Genomic DNA, 20,063 nt, shown 5'->3' with positions numbered 1-20,063 from the left:
TATGGGAAAAAAGCCAGACCTTTTGTGTCTCTGTTCGTTATACAGCCAGACATTCTACGCGAACGCAACACGCAACTCAGTCTGTTTCCTGCACACGTCAATCATGAACTATCTCATTGTAATACATCGTGTACGCGATACTTTATCGTTCCTCATTAGCAGTATTTCACGAACATCTGCAAAGCACTGAACGCCTTATAACCTCAGCCATTCTGTTACAGGCTGCGCAAATGGCTCATTACAGTGTGTCGTAAACAACGTTATGAATACCCGTCACCTCTGTTCGGCAACTATGTAACTTAGCACCTACCATAAACATGGCTATTCGAAATTACGAGAGCAGTATTTTTTAAAGTTATTATCATTATGGCTTAGAAAACCGCATTGGGTACAAAGAGAAATATAAAAACATTTAGTATATGAATACTAGAATGAGTATAAATTAAAATACCACATTTACTAAATAAAAATAAACGGCACTTACTTCTGAAATGTAATAATTAAAATATAAAATATATCAATTATTTTCTAAAATCCGAATAGAAGAGAGTTATATTCTGCTCGTAATTAATACTAACTACACGACTATCCGTTCAGTAAAAAATATCTAATAAGCGCGCAGGCAAGTTACTACTTTTCCCGCATGAGTAATACAAAAAAAAATGTAATTATTTTATTTATTCTAGCAATTACATCTAAATTTGCGTGTGTCAAGTAAACTTTTTGCACTAAAACAAGTTTCATTTAAGAAAAAACTCACGCGTAATTGTAAAATGGGCAAACGGCTCTTTTACAACCGCAACAACGAGTGCCAAGATACTACTTTTCCCACATGAGTAATACGAAAGCTATGTACATACTGCAAAATACTTATATTTTTTTAATATAAGCACAAACCTTACAGTTGTGTCATGGTATGGGTACACAATATATTTCATTATATATTGGGTATGATATCAAAGCGAGCTACAGCTTGGAACCATTCATACGAATGAATCAAGCATTAGTGAGTCAGGGGCTATTGAGGTTCATAACTAACAGCTAAATCGGCGTTGAAGTCTGTCAATATCCCGTACTGACCTATTGGCTCCGAGCACAGACTTACAATGTACTCGCGTATAGACAAAGCTTTGCTCTTCTCCCACGCGAAGAGCATCTCTAACGAAGATACAGCAAGATAGAGAAGGAAAGCGAATCCATTTTATTGAGAAGTCGTAATTCTTAAACTTAAGTGAGCCACGCTTATCCGCGATGAACTCCTAAGCTACTGAACTAATTTTAATCAAATTTTGTTCACTGTGTGCATATTAATCCAACTTGCGAGATAGGATATTTTAAAGATTTTTATTTCGTGATCTTTAATATTTTTTAAGTTTCAAATTTTATTTTTGTATGAATAATTCCATGAAATAATTTTTTGACGCACAATTCGATATTATTCTAATTTGATATATTCTGCGACATTATTCAATACAAGAGCACGGATGAACAAAACAGATTTGAAATTTTGATATGAAATTTTGTATAATAAATTGCGAAGGTGAAGCGAAGCGCACCGGTCACCAGGCTAGTATTTTGTTTAATAAACCGATAGCTAATGCACACATTGACAAATCAAAACAGATCACGCATGATCGGGCTGTCAGGACGTCTATACGCTAGTAAGTATATTCTGAGTCTGTGATTGTTACTATAACCGATTTTATTGACATCGTAAACAGTCTATCGTTCGCTCACCATTAGCCCTTTAGTATACTGATTACTAGCTGACCCGGCAAACGTTGTTTTGCCATATACATTATTTTTAGAGTTGCACCGTTAATTCTTGAACATTGCAACATTACTTTATTTTCTAAAATAAAATAATTTTTCAAAAATAAACGTAGCCTAAGATACTCCTTATTATATCAGCTACCTGCCAATAAAAGTCCCGTCAAAATCGGTACAGCCATTTCAGAGATTAGCCGGAACAAACAGAGAGACAGACAAAAATTGTAAAAAAAAATGCTATTTTGGTGTATGTACTAAATATATAATGCATATACATGAAGTAAAAAACGGTTATTTCAATATTACAAACTCCAATTGTATTTATATGTATAGAAGATTAAATGTACACATTGACAAATCGGAATTAGTCACGTATTATGGAGTTGTCTATACGCTAACACATTCTAAGTCTATGGTTCGAAGCTTAATTTAGTTACGCCCACTATTTGTACATTATCGGGTCGACTTTGATTGTCCAATACATACATGTACATTGATGGACATATTATGTAATCATTTAGGTTTACCATAGACGCAAAATAAAAGTGTACTTCGAATGTATATATATCGTGCGTGTAACTAATTTCCCTAAAATTAAGATAACCATGTTAGTGAATTACATACAGGCTTAGTTTACCAATGGTAAGTTTCTTTGCACAGGATTCAGGATAGGGGAGTGGCTAGGTACCACTAACTTAGTATACTACCGTAATAGACAAACACTCTCCTCGTTACGGCGAGACTAAATTAAAAATGTTCATGTGTGCTAGTTTTACAGATGTGTTAGTGAGTTAGTGAAGTGTGTAGTATTTTGCTTTTGGTCAATCCCTGTGACAAATAATGATAAACGACGTACTCACGTACACAATATTTTATTATCTAACACATATTTTCTTAAATTATAATAATCTTAGGAAAATAGAGTGTTTACTGCGTATATAAAATGTAACATTTAATTAATATTATAAAATATGTGAAAGTTTGTATGTCTGGATGTATGTTTGAACTTCTTTAACGCAAAAACTACTGAATGGATTTTGATGAAACTGCAATAATATAGCTTACACACCAGAATAACATATAGGCTATAATTTATAAAAAAATATTGTGTGAATTATCTATACATTTAAATAAAATTGGAGTGTCTGTTTGTAATATTGAAATAACCGTTTTTTACTAAATGTATATAATGAATATACGGTACATACACCAAAATATTTTTTTTTTACAATTTTTGTCTGTCTGTCTGTCTGTTTGTTCCGGCTAATCCGGCGACTCTTATTGGCAGGTAGCTGATGTAATAAGGAGTAACTTAGGCTACGTTTATTATATAAAAATAAAGCAATGTCCAAGAAACGGTCTAACTCTAAAATTTATATGGCAAAACAACGTTTGCCGGGTCAGCTAGTATTTTATATTTTAGTTCACATGTACGTAATAAACATCACTAAAGTAGTATTGAAGAAACAGTATTTACCTGTGAAATGTTTCTTTAGGTGGATTGTTGCTATATTTAAGAACACAATCTAATACAGAACACGACACCAATATATTTTTTTATTAATATCCATTAAAACATAGAAGAATAATGATAAAAACAAAAACTAAAATTAAAACGTAGTCCAACACACACACACACATTTACCTCTATCCTTTGGAATTTCAAGCTTTTTAGTCACTGTGTAAAAGTGGAATCCTAGTGACCAGTAATACAGGTATTTTATTACCTACCACAGGCACCAGCGATCCACAACCAAAACTTATGTATCCCCTGTATTTTTAAGTTTTCGCTATATTGTAATTTTGGTTGTTGGTGAGAAATAAAAGTTATTATTATTATTATTATCTATTACGGTAGTATACTAAGTTGATGGTGGGGTGGGTACACAGCGGCACTACTTCTGTCGGGGGGCAGTAAAGTGCAAATGTTATTGTATTTCAGTTTGCAGGGCGCCGTAGCTACTGACATTACTGAGACCTAGTGAGACTAACATCTTATGTCTCAAAGTGAGGACTGACTTTCATCGCGATGCTTCTTAAAATTTTGGGTTGGTTTTAAATTAGCAGCTGCTCCGAACTCCACCTGTATAAAATTCAGTGAAATTCCACCTCAACCAACCAGAGCATTTAACAGCACACATGAAATATTGTTATTATGTAGAAAAGAAATACTTAAGTATATTTATTACCATAAGGAGTGACAATACCATATAGCAACAACGCTTAGTAAAAGTCATGAAGCTACATCAGTTCGTAAAGGGGCTTTGATATGGGGAGAAGAACTGGTAAAAAACTCCCCACCTGTCTTTTAAATCATATAACAATTTAGCTTACTCACAGCCTACTTAGGTACTGGTTTTTTAGTCAATTTTATGAACCCATTTATGATAATAATAATAATAAGCCTTCTTTGTCAATGAATCTTTAATATATTTCTTGAATTCGTGCTCAGTCAGTCTATAATGTCTGGTATTTTAATGTAAAATTGAAACCTATGAAGGACCCCTTAACCCTAGCTAACCTAATAAACGGCACGTACAGTTTATTCTTTCCTCTTGAATCGAATCTATTCAAATCACAAGTTTTCTTGAACTGAGTAGTATTTATATCTGTCTGTTAATTCAAACTAGGTACGGGCGTTGAACAAATCTAGGGCAACGTTATAACAGGCTCCGGATGCTCGACATAAAACCAACAAACATCTGCCGCCCTTTTTAGAGCAGCCATGTGTGATGCAGCACATTGACCAAGTTAATGTACTTTCAAATATTATATTCTATTTGAACGTGATCATTTCACAAACCCTTACGTTTAATTCTATATTTTTAAACGAGCAATTCTTGTATATGTAATCTAAATCTCGGAAACGGCTCCATAAAATTTAGGTACAACGGTTTACACAAAATTTAGGTACAACGGTTTACACAAAATTTAGTATACAGGGGTTTCGGGGGCGATAAATCGATCTACCTAGGTTTCAATTTAAAAAAATATAGTTTTATCCGTGTTTTAATGAGAAACAGCTATAGTAACATTAGAATACAAAGGTAGTTTACCTTTTTTCGCCACTATATACAAGAATATAATAGCTCAGATGGGACATTGGGTTCGAATCCAGATGTCCTATTACTTTATTTTAATGTTCAAGTGTTGTAAATTCTTAAAAATCCGAGCAAGACTCGGACGTCCGGATATTATACTACTTAAAAGACTCGCGTGAGTGTATGAATTGGTTCCTGGTTATATATTTAATGAATTTAATTTATACATAAAAAAATTAAAATTACTTGTATTGTACACTAAGGTGATGATAAAAGCTAATGCACTTGTTCGAATACTGTCAACTTTCTCAATTGGAACTAATTTATTAGCGGACACGTAGGTACATCATTTTTATCAAGGTCTCGGTCATTTGTCGAGACCTTTCCTGTTGATAAGATATTCCGGTAAGAAGAACTAGGATTAAATAATTAAAATTATTGTTTTTTTATCGGTCTTCAAGACGTGAAATATATCAGCAGGTCAATCGGACGTCTTGAGATTCGTGAAAGTAATGTTCGGATAGTAGGAAACTTTTTTATTACTAATATTGTTTCCCTTCGGATGATCCTAGTGCCTGCGCCGTTGCAGTAGCCGATGTGATACTGCAGGGCATGGATATTTTTATACCAAGCTCTGTAGTACCGATCGGTGGCAGTTCACAGCCCTGGTTCGATGCGTCAGTTAAAGCAGCATCTGACTGCAAAAAACAGGCGTATCGAACTTGGGTTGCGGCGCTGGGCACAAAGGATCCGAACTGCAAAGTTCTTAAGAGGAAATATAACCGTGCCTCCAAATTTTTTAAGCGGCAAATCGCCCGTGCGAAGTCTAAGCACGTCGTCAAAATCGGCGAGCAGCTTTCCAGTTACCCGACCGGAACACGCAAGTTCTGGTCGTTGTCGAAAGCTGCTCTTGGTAACTTCAACCAGCCGTCCATGCTGCCGTTGCACATGAGGAATGACACCCTGGCCCATACGGCAAAAGAGAAAGCCGAGCTCCTGTGCGCTCTTTTCGCCTCCAACTCGACTCTTGACGACAACGGAAATACACCGCTAACCATCCCGCGGTGTCAGAGCTCTATGCCTGAAGTACAGTTCAGACAGAAAACTGTTAGGCGAGCTCTGTTTTCGTTGGACGTCAGGAAGTCGAGCGGGCCGGATGGCATTTCTCCAATCGTGCTTAGAACGTGTGCCCCTGAGTTGACGCCGGTGCTAACGCGTTTATTCCGGCACTCTTATTCCAAAGGCGTAGTCCCTGACTCATGGAAGTCAGCCCTTGTCCATCCGATCCAAAAAAAGGAGACAGTTCGGATCCGGCGAACTACAGGCCTATTGCTATCACCTCCCTGCTCTCTAAAATCATGGAGAGCATAATTAGCCGCCAGCTTTTAGTATACCTAGAGGGTCACCAGTTGATCAACGACCGACAGTACGGCTTTCGCCATGGACGGTCGGCAGGTGATCTTCTGGTATACCTAACACATAGATGGGCAGCGGCTATTGAAAGCAAGGGGGAAGGCCTGGCAGTTAGCCTGGATATAGCGAAGGCCTTTGATCGTGTATGGCACAAGGCGCTCCTCTCAAAACTTCCATCATTTGGGCTTCCCGAGAGCTTGTGCAAGTGGACCTCCAGCTTCCTCACTGGGCGTAGCATACAGGTCGTTGTCGACGGATATTGCTCGAACCCGAAGCCCGTGAATGCTGGAGTGCCCCAAGGCTGTGTGCTATCTCCTACGCTGTTTCTTCTGCATATCAATGATATGTTGGACACCTCCAACATACATTGCTATGCGAACGACAGCACTGGTGATGCCGTATACACGGGCCATGCAGGTCTCTCTCGGGAAATCGTCGACCAGTACCGGGAGAAACTTGTGTCTTCTATCGAGTCCTCTCTCGAGAAGGTCGCGGAATGGGTAAATTGAACCTTGTCCAATTTAACCCCCAGAAGACTCAAGTTTAGGCGTTTACCACTAAAAAAACCCCATTTGTCGTATCACCGCTCTTCGAAAACACTTCTCTTAAAGCCGCGCCTAGTATCGGATTACTGGGTCTCGAAATCTCGAGCGATTGCCAATTCCGTGGCCATCTGGAGGGCAAAGTCAAATTGGCTTCGAAGAAGCTGGGCGTCATCAATAGAGCACGGCAATACTTCAAGCCGGCCCACATTTTAGCGCTCTACAAAGCGCAGGTCCGGCCACACATGGAGTATTGCTGTCATCTCTGGTCTGGCGCACCCCAGTATCTGCTCGATCCATTTGACCGCGTGCAACGTAGAGCAGCTCGAATTGTCGGGGACTCAGTGCTCTGTGAATGGCTGGATCTCTTGGCGTTGCGTAGAGACGTCGCTTCATTGTGTGTCTTCTACCGCATTTATCACGGGGAGTGTTCCGAAGAGCTGTTTAACCTGATTCCTGCCGCCGAATTCCACCTTCGCACGACACGCCACAAGTTAGGATTTCATCCCCACCATCTGGATGTGTGGCGGTCCTCTACAGTGCGGTTTTCAAGGAGCTTTCTCCCTCGTACTACAAAGCTATGGAATGAGCTTCCTTGTGTGGTGTTTCCGGGACAATACGACATGGGTACCTTCAAAAAAAGCGTGTACACCTTCCTTAAAGGTCGGCAACGCTCTTGTGATTCCTCTGGTGTTGCAAGAGAATGTGGGCGGCGGTGATCACTTTACACCAGGTGACCCGTACGCTCGTTTGTCCTCCTATTCCATAAAAAAAAATATGAATTTTAAAATATTTTCAAAAATCGGTGTTTTAAGGAATGTTTAATACAATTCAGGGCAATCATAAATATTGTTTACAAAGACAAAAGCATTCCGGAGAATTGTTTTTTAAACAAAGAAACAAAGCCTTACTAATGCAGTACGACAAACATCGAGTTCTTGTTACAATTAGCACGAAAACTTATTAGGCGTGACGCGACGAAGCTAAATCGGGATCGCCCACGCTAATTAGGAAGCGCACCAGCAAGGGCGCACGACTCGACGAGCACAAAGAGCTGGACAAAGACACCGCGAGCCCAACAAAAGCACCGCTAGCAGGAACAATGGAGAGACGTGACAAACATCGATACGTCGCGGAAAGTTACGATGACCCTGCAGCGTCATCTTCGATGCGGTGCCAGATATTGCTGAAACAAATTCAGGGAAGGGTTTGTTCAAGGTCTTTTAAACTGAATTGTAAAATAGAAATAGTTTGGCAAAAGTTCGATAGAAGAGGTAACCAGAGTTATTACTTTTTGACAATCCTTTCTATGCCTTTTTAACGTTTTCTGATCTGAAAAATGTAAAGGGCTTGCACACTAACAGCCTTTCAAATAAACATGCTATAAAGATGGTATATCTTAATATTAGATAATAAACCAAGAATATGCAAAATGTTGACTATATCGCTGACAGTACTGTCAATACAATGATAATATTCAAGTTTAACGAATGTCAGACAGCTTGCAAACAAACGCGGTAAACGTCCAAATAAACCAATCATAAGCAAAATGTCTATTTGTACACATTTTGCATATTCTCAGTTATAACTTTATACCAAGTTTATTTGTAAGGCCGTAATTGTCGACTATCGGTCAAAACAACAATTCTACGACGCTGATTGCACTGAATATCTATTATTATTACATACTCACTTAACAATCTCTCACCTCTTAACAACCTCATTATTATGTTTTTGCTATGGAAGAGCGGGGCCTCCTACTACAGGCAACTCTTTGCTTAAAAGGAGACCCCAACACTGATTGTATTTTGTATTTTGTTGTAATAATAAATAAATATTTGATTTGATTTGATTTGATTTGATTTGAATCTCAAGAGGAAACAGCGATTGAATAATATACCTAATTTTGATACCATTAATTATTAAATATGTATATCCATATTTCTTAGTAATGGATAAGCGCATTACAGAGTGAACGAGTGGCCGGTATAATTGCTGAGTGAACGAATTTCTGGTCCAACAACTATTCAAATCGAAAATGTTACTAACATGACAATATGTAACTCAATCGTTTCCAAATCTTTGTCTTTTGTATTATAATATTCGTTTTCTGGAGATGGAAACAGCATAGATATAATTTGTGAGTCGGCGACTGTGAGCGATGATTGAACTGGGCACTTTCCGCCGAGCTTTTGTTGAAATATTCCTTTATTGAGCCCCGCCGGAGTTTCTTAACATTCCTTCCTCCGCTTCACACTTCAATTTATTTTAAAACCGCTTCGTTTCTGACAGATCGTTTTCTAGCCCTCGTACACGTAACGGTGCATCTTTGTGTTAGTTCTCATGAATAAAAAACTACATTACGCGGATGGTTTTAGAAAACGGCTATTGAATGGCTATATGAAAGACAACATATATAAAGAATATTTACGATAGAAACCACCATATTCTTAAGTCTTTCTGGTCGCACTGGTTACCAAAATAAATATTTTCAAAATATGCAACGTCAGATCCAGAACGCAGTGAGAGTTTCAACAAAGATGACCTCAAATGTCGATTTACTTTCCGTGTTATTTTTAGTAATGCGTAGTTATTTCTTAGCCAAGTTTTAGTACAACATAATACAAATATCAGTTCAGGGGCAACGAATTGCAGCTAAAATAAACTAGAGCTACTGCACTTTATAAAGCGGAAGCACTTATTTCTATTTCGGTCGAACGCTGGGAAAGTTGTGAACAAAGTTCTAATGTAAACAGTACATTTGTACGATGGGGCAAGCAGGTGTCTGTAGCCCGATCCCATTATTTTATCATAATTGGATCGTTTACACGTATGTACGTGTTATAAAGGGTACTATACCCGCAAAGGAGTCAGGTCAACCTTCGATGTCAGACTATCTAGAAAAGGGCCGATATTATGATAAATGATTTGCCAGATATAGTGACAGATACTAGTCAATTTTCTATTCAATCATAATCCTAAATTGGCGAGCCGAGCTTGATACTGTAATTCATTTAATGCTTTTGGCATTTCAATAACCGATCGACGGAACGATGTTTTTAATCCATATTTGAGATGAAATATCGTTGTTCATAGAAATGTGACAGTTTAGCGTTTTCTACAATGAAGACTGGATGTAGACACATTGAAACGCATATTAAGTATTGATTGACATAGTTTACATAAAATATGGGTTCTTGATAATCGTAGATTAGAAATAAATAGCCGTAAGGCTCAAATATAATATCCACAACGGTCATAGATACATCCATATTAATAGATTATGCATTTATTTAAACGGAAACAAAATTCAGCATTACCAATTTTTAGTTTTTAATCGTAGATATATTTTAAGTAATAAGAGTACCGACAAGAAACATCAATCTAAGTGTCCACAATCATTGGGAGAATGTACTGTAAGGGGGCCATGTCAAGTGTACTAAGATTAAGTGGGTCTTCACGAAAGGATCTAAGTGAGCGGAAGATTCTAGAAAAGTAGGTTAGTCAGGGCTGAAGCAAATGGAGCTCCTTAATCTCTGCCTCTGAAAGAGAAGCGTGATTACATAATACCTATACATACATATAACTCATATAGATATTTGTTGGTGTGCGTAGGTTCTGTCACTATCGCCATTTATTATATCGTAAATTTTATTAATTTATTTATTACAGCTTTGACAAAGCAGTAATTTAAAAAATTGTTCCCACAAAACTTTTTTTTATGATCATTTTTTCACTAAGTTTCCCTTTCAAGTGTTGCATTACTATGCATAGAATGTATTTGACATAATTTAAAAAAAATCAAATTTCTTTAATTTTAACAATGACAATGTTAATTTAAGCATGGCTGTTGCGAAGTGGTGGCTAATGGTAAGTAATATAACTAAAATTTGATATAATTTATAAGCTAATCTGATACAAAATACCTTTTATTTAAATTTACCTCACCGATACTAGCAGAAAGCATCCTTAAAGTTAATGTTTCATTATATCACATGCTATCCTTGACTGTCAATATGAAAAAGAAAGTGACGGTATTATATTTAATGAAACATTAACTTTAATGAGGCTTTCTGAAACTAGCGGTCAGAATTGTGATGGCAACCTTAGCAAAGAATAACAGCTAATTTCAAACTCATTATAAATTAGTTAATTAATTATAAAACAGACATAAACATAAAATTGCTATACCCAGTTTTAGAACCACTAAGGCAAATAAGTCATTTTTGGGAAATTCTGTTAGATTCTATAATAAGCTGCCGACGACCATAACAGAATTACCTGACAATTCAAGACATATATAAAAACTGTTATAATGGGAAAAGGTTACTATAATATTAAGGAATATATTGAGGATAAAGAAGTTTGGAGTACGGTACCATGCATGTCGCAAGTCTATGCGACCCTGTTGCATCCACTGACGTATTTTTTATTACTTACGTAATTAACTTCTTGACGTTTTTGCGCACTTGTTAACATTTTATGACTATTTACACATGCTTTTTATATGTTTAGGTAAATATTTTTTTTTTCATTTTCATTTTCAGATATAAAAGTTTTTTGTTGTGAATAACTTTGTTATTCGGGTAACACTCTTTAAATAGCAACATAAATTCAAAGTCTGCAAACAAAGGCTACTTATTACAACTTCTAACACGAGACAAAGCAGAATGCCGATGAATACAAGGTGCCATTTCCTTTGTCCTCAGCGACACACTTGAAGCGTACCGCCAGGTCCACGTCACACCCACTTCGCCATATTAACTATATTTACACCGACATTAGTAACGTTTATTACGAGATCTTTCCCACGCCCGCGCCTTTCGTATTCAATTAAGCGTAGCTGTGTTATCTTGGTAGTAATATTATACTGGTAGTAATAGAAAAATGCGTTTAGATGACCTGATGGCCCGATAATACGTGACCAATTCAGATTTGTATATATGTGGGAGGCTCCTTTGCACAGGATGCCAGCTAGATTGGTACCACAACGGCGCCTATTTCTGCCGTAAAGCAATAATATGTAAACAATACTGTGTTTCAGCCTGAAGGGCGCCGTAGCTAGTGAAATTAATGGGCAAATGAGACTTAACATCTAATGTCATAAGATGACGAGCGCAAGCGGTACTACAGCTCAGAATTTTTGGGTTTCTCAGGAATCCGGAGCGGCACTGCATTGTAATGGGCAGGGCATATCAATTACCATCAGCTGAACGTCCTGTTCGTCTCGTCCCATAATGACATAAAAAACATTTTCTTAGCTAGTTTATTATTTAAGATAATAAGGAGCTAATGTCAAGCGTGGCTGATTGTTTACGACTTGTGAATCGATATCGGTTACAGTAACAATAGTTTCGCTTTCCTTTTCTATCATGTTATATCTCCGTTAAAAATGTTCTTCTCTCTCGCACGTCTTGTTCGTCTATACCCTAGAATACTATATTATTATCACGTATCAAGCGTTCCGTTCTAGAATCCTATTATTAGTTATATAGCATAGTTTAGATACATAAAGCTATGTTGAATCTTTTGAATCATAAGATCCAGACATAAAACGCTTCAAATAAATGAAATCTTAGGTAAGTGTGCCCTTTTCCAGGTTTCAATTAATAAATTAAAAGAAACGAAACAAATGAAACCTTAAGAGGATATTTTAAATAATATTTCAACTCGAATACTTCACTTTTAAGTGGCATTCAAAGTGACTCAAATTGTAAGCCCTTGTACACAATATGAGGTGTTTGCGAGACGCGTAATTAATTCTTCTTTATCATTTATTATCTGCAAAAAATAAATATCCGCATATTTCACTGTTGTTTTTTTTATGAAAATAAGGGACAAGACGAGCAGGACGTTGAGCTGATGGTAATTGATACGCCCTACCCATTACAAATGCAGTGCCGCTCAAGATTCTTGAAAAACCCAAAAATTCTGAGCGGCACCTCGATTGCGCTCGTCACCTTGAGACATAAGATTTTAGGTCTCATTTGCCCAGCAATGTTACTAGCTACGGCGCCCTTTAGACCGAAACACATTAATGCTTACCTACACATTCATCGTCGTGCCATCATCATCGTCTGCTAGGTTCTACATAGCATTGCTCAATGTCTAATAAATTGATTATATATATTCACAACATAAATACCATTGACATTATGTATAGATTTAATTTTAATTGCGGTAATTTACATATCATTTAATTTAATAAGGTTTAAATTAATTATACGTGTAAATAGTGTAATTTTATAGTAGCGATCTTAATGATACTAATAGAATAACGCGTCAAAGAATTAGTTACATAGCAGACGCGACTTTTAAACGCACTCATAACGTGAAGCGTCCAGTGTGCACTAGCCCTTAGAATGCGAGGGCGCGCCGGGCAGGGCCCGACATCCAACAGCTGACGGCCGAGCCCCGGGCACAATGCGATATATAATAAAAGCTGTAATTGAGTTATTAATTGTGCTGATTGTTGCATCACAATTACTGCCATATGTACTCCGTATCATTCAATGTTTGTACTACTATACTGCGTGACATATTACCCAATTACGAAGCTGTTTAACATCATCCAATATTTTACTTTTGAATATGGTAAAGCTTTTTCTTCTCTTGTGTAATTAGGGGTACATTTCATAGTTAAGTTTAAGGATAACGTTATCGAGGTCATGTCACATTAATTTATTCTATAGGACGTTTTGCGATGTGTTTACGATTCAAACCACATTTTTAATGACTCTATTCATTTTGTCACTATTTAGATGTAATAATAATAACAAAAAAATGGGCAAAATTTTGTACTTCTCCTAGTGATGTATTTCAATTCTTTTTAAGTATTTAAGTGGTTAACCACATCATATTAATTTAAAGGTATTTCATAATATATTAGCGACATCCATATCTCTTAACATGTAACACATGTCTTGCGCGTGAGTGGGACGAAACACTCCCATAAAAGGCATAAGGGCCGTTATTTTGCAACTATGTCTGATAGTTGTGACAGCTGTTCTTCATTCTTCAATATTTATAAGATGAGAAAGAAACCCACGCCTATTGCACAATTTATTTATTGAGGCTATTTTACTACTACTACTAGTTGTAGTCCTATTGAGACAGAGTTGAACCGCGTCCAAAATTGAACTATTGTGTTCGCCACTCATATTCGTCATCAAGCCCTGTCGCATTTATAAACCGCAGTATCTTCTTGACGCGAGTATTTCAAACAGCATCTGGGAGCAGGGTGTAGTAGCCAAGGATGGCGTTACGTTTATACATTAGTGGGCCGCAATCCCAAATGAGGCAAAATCTGCAAGTTTTTTTCGTTTTTACACCGAGGTGCCTGTTTAGGCAACATGATTATTACACTATGCTTCTAATTAATCTGGGCTGTCCACGATCGATATAATGAAAAGATACAGACTGTATCTTACAGTGCTTTTACCGTGGATAACTAATAATATTCCATCGCAGTCCTAAATTGCTATTGTGAATTTTAATCCGATTACCGCTTTTGGCCTGTTGGATTGAACCAATGAATCATAAGTTCTGAGCGCCATCGCGAATACGCTCGAAACGTTATAAGATATAAAATAGTCTCCTTAGCTCAGTAGCTTCACTAACTTAGGTGCCCTTCAAAATAAAGGCGCCGCTATAGTACCGTCTAGACGGCATCCCGTGCATAGAAGCCTTCCACTGGTAGAGCATAAACAAACCTTACAATACACTGACATATAGACAAACAATGTGTGCAAGAGAGAAGAACATCTCTAATGGAGATACAGCAAGATAGAGAATGTAAGCGAATCTACTGTTACTGTAGTGTATACAAGTATACATATCTAATTAAATATCTTTTATTTATCGTTCATTAATATATGTATGTGTATAATGTGTATATGTAGTTATTATCATCATCATTTCAGCCGGAAGACGTCCACTGCTGGACAAAAGCTCCTCCCAAAGATCTCAATGACGATCAGTGTTGCGCTGCCCTCATACAATCTACTCCGGCGCTCTTGACCATATCGTTGGTCCATCTTGTGGTGGGCCTACCAACACAACGACTTTCGGTACGTGGTCACCATTCGAGGACTTTAGAGCCCTACCGGGCATCTTTCTGTCGAGCATGTGCCCTGCCCACTGCCACTTTAGTTTCGCAACCATCTGAGCTATATTGGTAAACTTTGGTTCAAAATATAATACATAAATTTATTAAATTTAAAAAAAAGATAACGGACCACTTTCATTCACAATATAGTGACGAAATTATTTAGTATCTTTTGAGTATTTCGTATTGTTTCATTTTATTCGTATTTGGGTTTCTGAAAATTTTATTAAGTATTAGGTTTCTTTGATTTTATTTTTAAGTTAGCTCTAATTGTGTATTATCTGTTCATTGTACTAGATTTAGAAAATTTTATTATTAGGGTTTTTTGATTTTATTTTTATCTTAGTTCTAATTTGTGTTATTTGTTCATTGATTACTAGATTTATTTATTGTTACTAGATTTAGAAAATTTTATTATTAGGGTTTTTTGATTTTATTTTTATCTTAGTTCTAATTTGTGTTATTGTACTAGAACCAGCTAGTTGACTGTTACAGCTTGTTGGATTTTATAATATCTTGCCCCTCTACTTTTTCGTTTCTTCTGCATCTAAGTGGGTCTGATTAATATGTAAGTACCTCATTTTGTTTAGTTTAATAATGATTAATTGTAACCCGTTGATTGTCCTTAATAAATAAATAAATAAAATAAATAATAATATTATCTGTCGTCTCAGGTGAGGCGCTTACTGGTCGCGGAGTAGTGTGGCATTGGACAGCCAACTGGCACGGGGTGAAGACTAGGTGCGTAAATGGTGAATCGATAAATATATAATTATTTGAATATTCCTATGATCTAATTACAAATTATAAGTATTCTTTAGTGAATTATTAAGCACTTTTTTTTAATTAACAGGTCGTCATAAGTTAGAATTAGCTTAGCTTAACACACACATTGATAAATCAAAAGTTGTCACGCATTATCGAATTGCTCGGTGGTCTATACCTAGTGCGCATAAATTAACTTCAAAACAAATCCCGATATTAATACATAAACGACAAACAATACCGCGACAGCCTGAAAAGTGACGGAGTGAGCCGCGATATTTTCAATAAACGTCCAAAGCATTTTCAAGGGGAAAATGTTATCTGACGTTATTGATTCAGTTTATCATTGATTGCATTCTATCCAACACCTGTGTTCAATGTTTCTATTTCTACTAACAGCGATGTTAACAACGCGTTTATTTATTGAAGTAAAAGCGCCGCTTGGGAGTAACTTAAAGACTATTTTTCGGACGTAAGTAACATAACCTTATAGTTTATTGACGCAGTTTTCAGAAAAACTATCTTAGAAATATAATGCTATGAGTACCTATAAGGGACAAGACGAGCAGGACGTTCAGTTGATGGTAACTGATGCACCCTGTGCATTACAATGCAGTGCCGCTTAGGATTCTTGAAAAATCCAAAAAATCTGAGCGGTACTCCAATTGCGCTCGTCACCTTGAGACATAAGAAGTTAAGTCTCATTTGCCCAGTAATTTCACTAGCTACGGCGCCCTTCGGATCGAAACACAGTAATGCTCACACATCACTGCTTCACGGCAGAAATAGGCGCCGTTGTGGTACCCATAATCTAGGCGGCATCCTGTGCAAGGGAGCCTCCCACTGAAGTCCCGTCAATTTTATTTTTTATTTAAGTATAATTGATAAAATAATGGGTAAATATTATTTAAAAAGTGATGAACTTTACTTAAGTATATTATAAAATGAATCATTTTATTAGACATTAGTAATCACTTTATTAGATTGTCAGTGTACCGGGAACTCTTTATACCTTCAACAATAAATAAAAATTAAAAAAAAATCAATAACCTCACAATGACTTAACTTGTACAAAACAAGTGTCATATAAATCACGAGTGTAAGACGTAGCTTGTCAGGCACACTAAACTAATATTCGTGGCCTGTTTTTATCAGTTGTCTAACACCAAGAGACTATCTAGACGTATATATTACTTAATTAATGTATTAAGTTTGACTTGTTAGATGTAACATAACTAGGCATGGGTATTTTTTTTTTATTCTAAGCAAAAGAATGCCGATGCTGCTCAAAATATGTGGTAAATTAACCACAGTAGATTTTACAACGAGTGCACAAAAAGAACCATTTTTATCAGAGACTTTTAGCAGCCAGAGCCGAAGGCGAGGGCTGATAGTAATGTCGAGGATAAAAAGGTTTTGTGGACGAGTTATAAACATGGACATTTTTAACACTTTAGCAAATTTGAAGAAATTAATAAACGCACGAAAAAACAAGACCAGTTTCCCGCCGCTTTTTTTTTAATCTTACGACATTGATATTAGGCTAGTGCTCCAGACCTATACAGCCTACTATTAAATTAATTTTGTAATATATATATTTTTACAATTAATTAAATAACCTACCGTATTTTAACTTTAATTTTTATATCTTTTATGCCTTAAAAAACACACGAGGCAAATAAATTAAAGTAAATATTAAATAATAACAAATTCTATCTCTGAACTTTTTATTGTGTTTGGCTGTATGGCTCATTTACTTTGCCTTAATATAGATACATTTATGAGTTGATCCTTTTGCACGATATAGGCTGCACAAAGTTGATTTTGTGCAGCCTATATCGTGCACAAATAAGCAATTTCAGAGCATGAGAAGTGAAAAAATATTTTATTTCATTCGCTTTCTTTTTACTTAAAGCAATGACAATAAAGCGCGTTTGTTTATTAATTCTCCTCATTATATAAACTTGGTGAAAAATTAAACAAATTACCAGACTCTTTGTTTAAGAATAACTTTATTACTCACACGACGCGATAACTATGTGATTATTTAAATGTTTCGTTTTTGCTTATATTCTTGGATAACAATATTAAAGAAACTATAAAGTATTCTTGATAACAAATTATGGACTGAATGGATAAGAATAAACTTAACATTAATGTGATTCCATTCTCAATGAATGATTAAATATTTAAATAAACGTATTTCAAAGGATTTAGAACGTGTTTCATTGGTCGTACCTGACATATCTAATTTTTTAATTAAATTTGTAGTTAAACTCCTTCGAAACGGCTTGACCGATTCTCATGAAATTTTGAGTGCATATTGAGTAGGTCTGAGAATCGGACATCTATTTTTCATCCCCCTAAATGGTCCACGACAATTTTTTTTTTTTTTAATTTTTTTGACATTTTTTTTTAATTTGTTTGATTATGATTAAAGCATTTAAAAAATACATACAACTTCAAATTTTCACCCATCTACGATCACCAGTTACTTTGTAATCGCGATTTTAATATCGGCAATACAACGTTTGCTGGGTCAGCTAGTTATTAAGTAAATATACCTTTTATATAGGTATATTTACTATATTGTTTAATATTTATGTGTGTTACCATTCACAGCCTAAAACTCGGGGTACCTATTAAAAAAAGGGGCCTATAGACCACAATTGTGAGTAAAGCTTAAAATTGTCCATATTAGAATTTATTTATAGATTAATAGTAAAATTTAAATGATTTAACACTGTTACTTAGAACACTAACGGCCGTTCCCAATATTCAGTCTATCTCTTAATTGAGATAAAAATCGTAACTATCGTTGACTTTTCGGTCCCAATAAACTTATCGACGGTAACTCACCTTATCCGTTCACGCTGTCTGTCAATAGGACGACGTATAGTTTACCAGCGATAGAAGTTTGTATGGAAATTGCAATTCACGCGTCCTAATATAAGGCGATAAGAATGACTTATCGGGTACATTGGGACAGCTTCAGATTATTGACAGCTAATTACTGACAGTAGAAGGTAGTGATTTATCTCTATCTGTGGATAGTATATTGGGAACGGCCGTTAGTCAATTCCCTATAGCAAACCGAAACGGAACTATATCAAAGCAAGGACCTATTACTATCATAATATCTGAAGATAATTTACATAACATAGAAGACATTCCCTCACAGGAATAATGTAGTACATGTGCACAACACTAACTATTTGACAAATCTATATGAAATAAATGCTTTTAAACGAATTATTTTGTGTTAATAATTATTATCACAGAACGTTTACATTAACAACTGCACGAAAAAGTTGCTGGTTGCAAAGTATCTAGAGAAACTATTAATAATATAGTATTAGAAAATAAATACTCATAATTTCCCTCTACAGGAGAATGTTGATTACGAAATCATAAAAATGTCATGAACTGACAAGAAACAACTAATGAGATAAAAACAACACAAGGAATACTAATCGAGAATGAAGAGGTTTAATTCTTTCCAAGACTTTGATTGACACATTCGTTTAGTAAATCCGCTTGAATTAATCTACATAAGTACTGCATACATTTAAAAAGTCGTTGGCACCTATTTAAAAAAAGTATTGCGATGTCTTGTTTTATAGTAAAGTTTTAAGAAACAATTATTTTATAACCACTACGTGAACAATCATGTGTGCGGGGGTATCAGCTAGTGAAAAATACAATCATTCTCGATGATAATAAAATTAATGACGAAAGAATTATAGAAAAAATAATAAAATGGATCTCAAGATATCATTCAATAAAATAAAAGTAAAAAATACTGCGAACGCCCATGGTAACTGAAACATGAATGACGTCACGCCTCAATAACTGAGACATCATACACGCCCACCATGACCAACCTATAGATTTTTACCGCCTTATTCAAAGTAGATTCAAGAAAATATATCAATTCACTTTACAGACTATTTTATTGCTGAAATAATTGTTTTCCAAACTAGTAAACGTGTTAATATTTGTAATTATAAAATAAGTTAAAAGAATTAAATAGTAATCTTTGACACTTCTTGTTTTGTACATCAGATATTGACTTGTAGAGACTATAGACTACTACTAGAGACTTATAGAGAAAAAATATAAGATAGTATTGTTTGCGGACGACACTTCACTGATTTTCAAAGTGAAAAGAACCCAAGCTATGTATGACGAGTGAACGATATTCTATCTGACATCGTGTACTGGTTTAGCGGTAATAACCTATTGTTAAATAGCAAGAAAGGTGGTAGTTTTTGACTATCAATAAGTGATGTCACATCCTATTTTGAATAAAAATATTTGAATTTGAATTTGAGGTGAAGATATATGTATGTATGCTCGTATTAACATACAGATATATTAAATAATCATCATTGCACTACAGATATGTGATAAGTGTTCGATATA

General features: G+C 35.6%; 1 protein-coding gene across 1 annotated transcript in view; it reads right to left on the bottom strand.

Moving 5' to 3' along the window:
* The window catches only part of LOC126974866 (serine/threonine-protein kinase NLK), a 176,497-nt gene that overhangs the window by 55,133 nt on the left and 101,301 nt on the right, over positions 1 to 20,063 (bottom strand).

Source organism: Leptidea sinapis, chromosome 34 (assembly GCF_905404315.1).
Source record: "Leptidea sinapis chromosome 34, ilLepSina1.1, whole genome shotgun sequence".
Lineage (NCBI taxonomy): Eukaryota > Metazoa > Arthropoda > Insecta > Lepidoptera > Pieridae > Leptidea > Leptidea sinapis.
The sequence above is the reverse complement of the archived record's forward strand: the minus strand, read 5'-3'. Positions and strand labels throughout refer to the sequence as shown.